Genomic DNA, 10,280 nt, shown 5'->3' with positions numbered 1-10,280 from the left:
ATGATAACTCACGCCGTCAAGCATTAGATACAATTACTATGAACATAACGGCGGGGGCAATCGAACATGCCACTACATTCCAAGTAGTAGACATTAAAGCATCCTTTAACTTACTATTGGGACGCCCTTGGCTTCATGATCTAAAGGCCGTCCCTTCATCCCTTCACCAACAATTGAAAGCCATAATTGGGGGAATACCAATTACCATTGACGCTTCACCTATGAGGATTAAAACAGTGGAGAACCCACTAATTAATGTAGAACATGATGAAGATGATGAAGATTTGTGGGGCTTTAACGAAGAGGTCTCCTTGATAGAGGAAGATGAGAGGACCCCTCTTCACTACGACCTCCACTCAAACATGGTGACTAACGCTATCTTAAGAGTACAAGGACATTAGCCTGGAATGACTCTAGGAAAGAAAAAAGGGATAGCTAAGCACATGGGATTACCTGGCCTCCCTAAGTTGGACACTTTCGGACTTGGTTTTGAACCAACTCGCAAAGATCTTAAGCGAGCCCAAGAAAAGTTAAGAGCACGTAAGAATGCTTGTACACAGAAGAAAAAATACCCATGGATCAATATCCTCTCACCCTAAACGGACAATTTATGAGAGAAGGAGAGGATTACCCCTGTTACGAATTTCCTGAACCTTTCGTTGTAAATGGCATAAGAAAACCAGGGTTCAAAATATTTCTGGATTGTTATTTCCTAGATGAGATCCCAACTCCAATCTATAGGGAGAAAACACCCCCTTGTTTTGACTTTAATGTCATGGGACTCTTCTTTGGACGAGAAAAGAATGAGCTAAGATATGTGGAGGACAACTCTTCACTCATTCAAACAGTCCTTCAAAGTGAAAACTTTGATCCGTCAAAGTTCATCACTCCAATAGAAGACCAAGAGCAAGGATGGCGCAAAACGGTAAAGGTGACCACTACAAATGGAAGAAAGATCTCCGTAACCACGGGACAAGGGCCAATGTTTGAAGAATCGTCTGAGTCAGAGTCCGAGTTAAAGTCTTCCCCTATCGAGTCTTCCAAATCTCTCGTCGTAGCACCTCCATCTTCTATTTCTACTCCTAGGATAGTTAGTAATCAAGTCCCAACGGACATTTCTTTATTTGATGTAATGATTTCCGAATTCAATAATATGTCTTCTTCCCCTTATTCCTCTTGTTTTTCTTTAATCAAAGATGATGAGCATTGCTTAACTAATGATGAAAATGACAAAGAAATAACTAAAGCAATGGAAACACTTGAAAATAAAACACCAATAATCGAGGATACAGAAACGGTTGACATCTCAAAAGATCCAACCATTAAAAGAGAAGTTAAAATCGGACTTACATTAAGTAAAGATGAAAGAACCGATTTAATTAATCTACTTATAGAATTTATTGATGTATTTGCTCTGTCATATGAAGATATGCCAGGCATTAATAGAGAAATAGCTCAACACACAATACCATTAATTCCAGGAATGAAACCTGTAAAACAAAAGTTACGTCGAATGAAACCCGATGTAGCTCTAAAAATAAAAGAAGAGGTTCAAAAACAAATAACTGCAGGTTTATTAGGGTATCTAAATACCCAGAATGGATCGCCAATGTGGTCCCAGTTCCGAAAAAAGATGGTAGGGTTCGAATGTGTGTCGACTATCGAGATCTAAATAAGGCAAGTCCAAAGGACGACTTCCCTTTACCACACATCGATATTTTGGTAGATAATATAGCAAATCACGCACTTCTCTCATTTATGGATGGATACGCAGGGTACAACCAAACTCTCATGGCCGAAGAAGACATGGAAAAAACCACATTCATAACACCTTGGGGTACTTACTGTTACACGGTAATGCCATTCGGGTTGAAAAACGCGGGTGCTACTTACCAACGAGCGGCGACTGCCCTACTCCATGATATGATGCACAAAGAAGTGGAGGTTTATGTAGATGACATGATTGTAAAGTCTAGAGACCGTCCAGGACACCAAATAGCCTTAAGAAAGTTTTTCGAAAGGTTTAGAAAATACAACATGAGGTTAAACCCCTCCAAATGTGCTTTCGGTGTAATCTCAGGAAAACTCTTGGGATATGTCATAAGCTCTAGAGGAATAGAGATAGACCCAACCAAGATTAAAGCAATCATGTCCATGCCACCACCCAAAACCGAAAAGCAAATTCGGGGATTTATTGGCCGGTTGCAATACATAACTAGGTTCATATCCAAGCTAACCACAATATGTGAACCAATATTAAAAAAACTCAAGAAGAATGTGCCAGTCATATGGGACGATGAGTGTCAAAAAGCCTTTGAGAAGATCAAAGCCTATCTCTCAAATCCTCCTGTATTAGCTCCAGCACTCCCAGGAATACCTTTAAGGTTATACTTGACGGTTACAAAAGAAACAATGGGAGCTATGCTTGCGCAAGAGGTAGAAGATAAAGAAAATGCTATGTACTACCTAAGTAAGAAGATGCTCGAATATGAGACACGCTATACACCATTAGAGAAGTTGTGCCTCGCATTGGTGTGGGCCATGACCAAATTAAGGCACTACATGCTTGTACATACAGTTTATGTAGTATCACGAATGGATCCCCTCAAGTACTTATTCGAGAGATCTACACTTAACGGGCGTATCTCAAGGTGGATAGTTAACTTAGCCCAGTTTGACATAAGATTCATGCCTCAAAAGGCAATTAAAGGATCAGCGGTATCGAATTTTCTAGCAGGTTTCCCAGTAGAAGATTCGACACCATTAGAAGAGAACGAATTTCCAGACGAGGACTTAATGATGACAGAAGATGATACATGGACTTTATACTTTGACGGAGCCTCAAACCAAAAAGGATGTGGCGTAGGAGTCCTACTAGTATCACCCAAAGAGGAACATGTTCCCATATCTATAAAGTTAGATTTCGACGTTACCAACAACGCGGCCGAATATGAAGCATGCGTGGTAGGCCTCGAAACTGCTTTAGCCTTAAGAGTAAAGAAACTCTGGATTTTCGGAGATTCCTCTTTAATCATCAACCAAATCTCAAAAAGATGGAAGGTTAAGAATGAAAGCTTAGCTCCTTACCAAAAATATATGGAAACCCTCACTAATCAGTTGGAAAAAGTACAATACACCTATCTACCTAGAGAGGAAAACCAATTTGCCGATGCCTTGGCAAGACTAGCCTCAATGGTTAGAATTCCTAGGAAATTGAGCAAATGCCTTTGACTATAGAGAAGAGGCATAAACCAGCATACATTCAAGCTATAGAAGACGATGAAGTGGTCCAAGAAGAAGAACAAGAAGAAGAACCATGGTTTACAGACATACTTAATTATGTCACCAAAGGAGAATATCCTCCTCATGCTGACAAAAGGGCAAAACGAGCCCTAAGACTTTTGACTTCCCAGTTGTTCTCATAGGAGATGAGTTACACAAAAGGGTACCTAAAGGTCGAGCTTTATTATGTGTAGGCAAAAAGGATGCTCAAAGAGCTATGAGAGTTGTCCATGAAGGAATATGTGGAACACATGTGAAGGGCAAGATGCTAGTCCAAAATATAATGCGAGAAGGGTACTATTGGACTACCATGAATAAGGACTGTCATCAATACGTAAAAAGATATCCCAAATGCCAAATTTATGCAAATTTACAACACGTTCCACCATCTCTCCTCTACACATACACTTCACCATGGCCTTTCTCCGCATGGGGGATCGACATAATTGGAAAAATTACGCCTCCCGGAACAGGAGGTCATGAATACATCCTAGTCGCAATAGATTACTTCACAAAGTGGGTAGAAGCACAATCATATGCTAAACTCACCGCAAAGCATGTAGCACTCTTTATCGAGAGAAACATAATTTGTCGATACGGAGTCCCACATGAAATGATAAGTGAAAATGGAACTCACTTTCAAGCTGAATGTGAAGAATTGCTACAAAAGTATGGTATTCAACATCACCATTCTTCCCCTTATAGACCTCAAGCAAATGGAGCAGTTGAGGCCGCTAATAAGAACCTAAAGACTATAATCGAGAAAATGACAGAAAATTACAAAGATTGGCCTGACAAGCTCCACTTCGCATTGTGGGGCTATCGCACGTCAATCCGAACATCAATAGGAAATACGCCATTCAACCTAGTATATGGAATGGATGCCGTACAACCTGTAGAATTAGAAATACCTTCTCTACGCATTGCGTTAGAAAGTAAGCTCGATGAAGTCGAATGGACTAGAGCACGGTATGAAGAGCTAATTCTACTTGATGAAAAACGACTAGAAACTCTACATCATACCCAATGCTATCAAACTCGTATGGCTAGACACTTCAACAAAAAGGTCAAAATTAGAAATATCAAGGTCGGGGACTTGGTATTAAAAGCACTAAGGAAAAATGTTTTGGACCCAAGAGGCAAGTTTAGACCTAATTGGTCCAAACCATACATTGTCAAAACAATCTTGTCAGGAGGCACAGCTAAATTAACTGACATGGATGGCAATAAGTTTTCAAATATGACAAATCTTGACCAACTTAAGAAGTATTACCCATAATTACTTGAGTGAAATACTCAAGAGAGCTAAGTTTGGCCTGATTCCTTAAGCAAAGGATACGCAGGCAACCCTTAAAAGGGTGCGGCCACTTTAATTTTTTCGATTTACGTCTGGGCAGATTTTGTGTATTCTGGAAATTCTTTCGACTTACGTACTCGAAGAAATCTTCCAAAAATAAATATTTTAATTGTTTTCATTGCTTTAAATATAACGTTAATTTAAATAAAAGCTGAAATTTTATTGATTAATAAAGAAATTACATTACTGATAAAATAAAGCTTAAAAATTAACTAAAAACAATTTAAATTGTCTTAATCAAAGAAAAGGCAATGCTCTAATCTTTCTTTTCTTTCTTAATTCTTTTCCAATTCTTGTCCGCATTTTCTTCTTCTTCATCCATCACCTTTGCTAGGAGACATCCATTAGAAGATCTACATTTTATTTTAGTGTAGATGGTCTCTCCCTCCGCTAAAACTCCATGCTTCTTCTCGACCCAAACTTTCTTTTCTGTAGAGTCAACTTTTCTTTTCTCTTTGTCTTTCTTAGAGCTCTTCTTCTTTGGCATAATAGAAGTCTTAAACTCACTTCTTTCACCTAGGCGCTCTTTAGCAGGAGCTTTCTTGTCACCCAGACGAGTCTTCACATTGGTCTTCTCAATCTTGACTTGGTTTTTCTGAGATTTTCCATCAAGCCATTGCTTCACACTATTGGACAAAGAAGGTGGAACCTTATGGGTAATCACTTCCCATAAGGGCCTAGCACACCAATACTTATCAAAGCGCTCAATTTCTTGCGAAGCAGGGAATTAATAAGGATGGCGGAAATCTCCTGTAGTGATGGTTTGTGAGAGCCCATATTGTCTCTTAACCCTACAAGGGTAATAAAAGGTTAATCTTGATAAACTGGGGAGACGGCAGTAAGGTTGGCTATTACAACCAACCATCTTCTCAATCTTCCACCAAGGGACAACCCAGTTCATGGTAAAGTCACCAGCGGCAAACACCTTTCCCCCACTCACGGCGACCCATCTTTAAAGAAAACCGTTTCTTTTGCCAAACTAAACAGTTGGGAGTGTACTTGTCAATATTATCAGGAGGACTAATTAATCCCAGTCTCTCCATGAGCCATATCTGTAAAAATGCACTTGATTAGTATTGCAACATAAAAATATTTTTAATTTTTGTAATTAAGAATATTATTTTATACCTGTAATAAAACTGGAGAACCTCGAAGGGGTGCTTTTGGATTCTTTTTCAGTGCACCAAGACTCAGCATAGTCTCTCCAACAATTAATGGCATTGGGTTTCTTCCTGATTCAATTTGTTCTAAAACAAATATAATTATTGCTTGGCCTTCGTTATCTTTACCACTAATAAGGAGATATTGACTAATCATGCAAAAGAGGAAAGCTCTTCTTCTATAAACATGAGAAAATCCAGAGCTAGGTTTATCAAAATAATAACCTGCAAATTCTTTCAAGTCAATTGTATTACCATGCACTATATGTTTTAGATCTGTACCCCTTAGATCAAAGAAACGCTCATAATCTTTGTAATAATACTCACTTACTCTAGGCATTACCGCAAGATCTAAGGAATGAAAGCCTAGAATGGCTCCAAATTCTTCCGGTAAAGGGCAAATTTCATCATAGAATAATTTAAAAACAGTGAGAATCAGTATCCTAATATTCTAAGACGGTATAAATAAAGTCTATGTCAAGATCTACCCCTTTTACACCATAAATACCCCCCATGTGAAAAAAGTCTAATTCTTTCCTCTCTTTAGCAGTTAAAGAACGACACCACTCACGTGTATAATCGCAAAACGTTTTCTTAACTAAAGACATGATTAATAGTTAATTTATTTAATTAATAATCTGTTCGAATTATGCAGAAAACGTCAGTTCTAGGGGCTATTATAAACTTTTTTCTTAGCAGAATTCAATTCCTGTAAGAATTAGGATAATCAACGCTGTCGCTAAGCGACAAGTTTGTTGCGTGGCGACAGGTATGATTACGCGGCGCCAGTATCTTTTCAGCAGCGACAGCTACACGTGTTGAAAACCGTGTTTTTATTTACTTGAATTCGACTTTGATTTGACCTATTCAAACCCACTTTGTTTCACCTCTATTATTTTTCATTTTTTCCTTTTACTTAAATTAAGCTTAATTAATTTTAGGCTTATTTTTTAGTAAATATACTTTTTTCACTTCATTTTATTTTTTCCATTTTTTCTTTTTTGGGGGAGAGAGTCGGTACCCTCCATTAATAATAAAAATGATGGAAATTTTTGCGCAAAAATCACTTTTTTTTTCACATACTCACACGCACATAAAATAAAATGAAAAAAAATAAAATACAAGAAGATAAAATGTTTAATAAATTAATAATTGCATATATACAAAGTGTCTAATACATGAGTCATATAAAATTAGACAAAGTCCTACAAAGTCAAATAAATGAGAATACAGGTACAACTACGGCGCAGGAGGCCGCAAATGGTGAGGAATGCCGAAAGTATCAAAGAAAGTCCTACTCCGTGGAGTGTGTCCCTCACCATCTCCCGAGCCGCCAGCTGGCGGAAACTGCAACTTAGGGCCAGGCCAACCCTGCTCACCCTGATATCCAATAGATAGTGGCTGAGGCTGCAAGGGCTGCTGCGACGATGAGCCAACCTCGTACGTCCTACCACCTATCCCACCTCGACTGGTCGGCCCAGTCGGAGCATCCTCAGGAGACGACGCTGAGTCCTCTACAGGGGCGGCCTCAGAACGACCACCCCAACCGCCTGAAGTAGTCCGACGACGCCTCGAGTCGGACCTAGTAGCCTCCCTCCTAGGCTCGGGTCTCGACCGAGTGCGTGGAGATGGAATAGGCTGTCCCTGCAAGAGTAAATCAAATTGGAAAACAAGTAAAAAACAAGATAAAGATGCTAAGGCAAGAAGTAATACCTCCTAAGCGTCGTTGCTACGACAGGTAGCACGGTTCCGCAACCTCACGAGCTGGCTGCAAAAGGCGTCTATGCACCTCGCCATAGCTGTCACCACCTCGTGAGAAAACTGCCAAAATAACTAAGTCAGTAACAGTTTATAATCAAACATAAAAACAAGATGTACAAGGATACTTACTCAAGTCTGGTGACAGGGAATGGAGCGCTCCACGAACCGCTTCCCCTCCGGAGCTGGCGGAATCAGCTCCTCGATCGGCCCGTACATGCCCTGATAGCGTATGGACATCCTTGGGGGAATAAACTCCCTAGGACTGGCCTGATAAAGACAAAAAGTTAGAAATCACTTGGGGGCTACCTATTAGAAAACGAATGAAGTAAATAGAACCATACCGCTGCCTCCTCTGAATGGACAAGAGCCGGCGCTAGCAACGGTAGCAGATCCTCCTCGTAACTCTGCTCGAGGAGAATGTAGGATCTCCAAGGAGTACCCCGAGATGATCCACTCGCTCGGTCCCGCTGTAAGGCATCATGGAACATATGCCGGGGTGGAGGAGCAGGGACGACAAAGACGTCTGAGGAGTGCTGAATGGCTACCCTCTCTCCTAGGCAGACCACCGCGTCATATGTCCCCAGAAAATACCGACGCTCAGCAGTGTACTGTGCCGCTAGCACAGGAATGGCGAAGTTAGCCCAGGGTCGATAGACCGGGCTGGGCTCCTGCAAGACGATCATATGAGATGAGAAGAAGGATTAACACGAAAAATGATAAGAGAAAAATAGTGTTTATAAAAACCTACCGAGAGGATCATCTCTCGAAGACGGAGTACTTCTGGCGGACCTCGGCGGCCTCCCCAACTAGCAGCAATGAAGAGCACGCGAGGAGAAGGCCACGCAGGCGCGAATGAGGGAAAGTACTCGTAGAACCAGATCTACATCAATGGCAAAAGTCAATAAAAGTTTACGTTTAATTTAGAGCTAGATCTCAAAAGAGGAAAGAGATGTACCTCTACGACCCTCCAGAAGCCGGAAAGTGCCACCTCTCCAGACAAGGCACTGTGACGGCAAGAGCGTCGCAGGCCCAGTAAAAAGTCCGCATAGGCCATACTGGCCCAGTCATATGTCCCGACCAGGTGAAGGTCGCGAACGGCGGACAGGTAGTAAAGAAGTACTCTACTACCTCGACCAGGGGAAAACGTCCCTGATAACAAGATCAGCACAAAGATGCGCACTCGCTGCTCACGAGTGGTGGCATCATCCTCAAAAGCTGCAACCAGTGTGCAGCGGCGAATACATCGGGGGAATACATCATACACGTTTCTTAACTCTCTTTTATCTGTTTAACTAGTTTTGCAGGTATCGGCGTTAAAAGAATGATTTGGGATTGCAGAACGTCCTGATTCATTCTCCGTCCCTATCGATACTTTGACTTTTGTTTTCGAAACCTAAGTTTCTCCAAACTCAGTCAAAGTGGGGGCTTCTGTAGATACCCATTTGTGTCTCCCCAAAACTAAACCCCGTGCACTACTAGAAAAAGGCTCAATTCCAACGGAAAAATTCCGTCGGAACCACCCCAAAATCCATCGAAAAACCCGTTTCCGACGGAAATTCGTCGGAAACGGTTGTCGGAAAACCTTTCGTAGGAAAATTGCCTTCTTCCGACGGAAATTCCGTCGGAAACACCTTTCCGACGGAGTTTCCGACGGAATTTTCTGTCGAAAGTGGTTTTCAGCACCCGGAAAATCCGTCGGAAATTTACGACGGAATTGAAATTTACGACGGAATTGAAATTCCGTCGGAAATTTCCGTCGGAAATTCCGTCGGAAAATGTTTTTACGAATTTAAAAAAAAAGGCCGCGCCACCACCGGCACGGCATATCACCCACCTCCAACCACCAGAACCCCTATCCAACTTACCCTAACCCACACTAACGAGCCCAGATCTACCACCCCACCTAACAAACCACCCCCAACATCCACCTAAAACCACCACTGCCACCGCATAAACAAAATCGCAACCCAAAAATTAAAAAAAAAAGAAAAAAAATTAAAATCCTAATAAGATAATCAACCAGAAACCCGAAAAAAAAAAATGAAAACAAAACAAAAACAAGATAAAATTCAGAACAAAAAAAATTGAAAACAAATGATAAAAAAAATTGTAGATCTACTACACTTACCACAACAATTCGACCACCACCACCACCACCGTCGGCCGAACCCCCCAACCTAAGAAAACCACCACCACCGTGGCCGTTGAATACCAGAATCACCAACAAAAACTTAAAAAAAAAATTATAGAAAGAAAATTGAAAAAAAAATACATACCTTAATTCGACCACACATGACCTCGAAATCGGGTTTAAGAGGCCAAATTCGACCATGAAAACTCTAGATCTAGAGTTTTCACGGTCGAATTTGACCTGAAAACCTTTGTTATCAACATGAGAAGAAAGCAAAAGGGCGAAAATAGATGAAAATTGTTGTTGATGTAGATGCCGGTGATGGTGGTATTGATGTCGGTGCTGCTGGTGTTTTTGTTGATGTCGGTGGTTAGTGATTAGAGAGGAGGAGCAAGTTAACGAGCAGAGCACGAGCAGAAAACGAGCAGGAAAGAAGAAGAGAACGAGATAGAGGAGGAGGGGGTTGTTAGGGTTTCTAAAGCTTTAAGTTTCTTTTAAAAAAATATATATATATTTTCCGACGGAAATTTCCTACGGAAATTTCCGACGGACTATAAATCCGTCGGAAAAAGTAATTTCCTACGGAAAT

Source organism: Chenopodium album, chromosome 25, assembly GCF_948465745.1.
Source record: "Chenopodium album chromosome 25, dcCheAlbu1.1, whole genome shotgun sequence".
Classification (NCBI taxonomy): Eukaryota; Viridiplantae; Streptophyta; class Magnoliopsida; order Caryophyllales; family Amaranthaceae; genus Chenopodium; species Chenopodium album.
Note: the sequence above shows the minus strand (reverse complement) of the source record.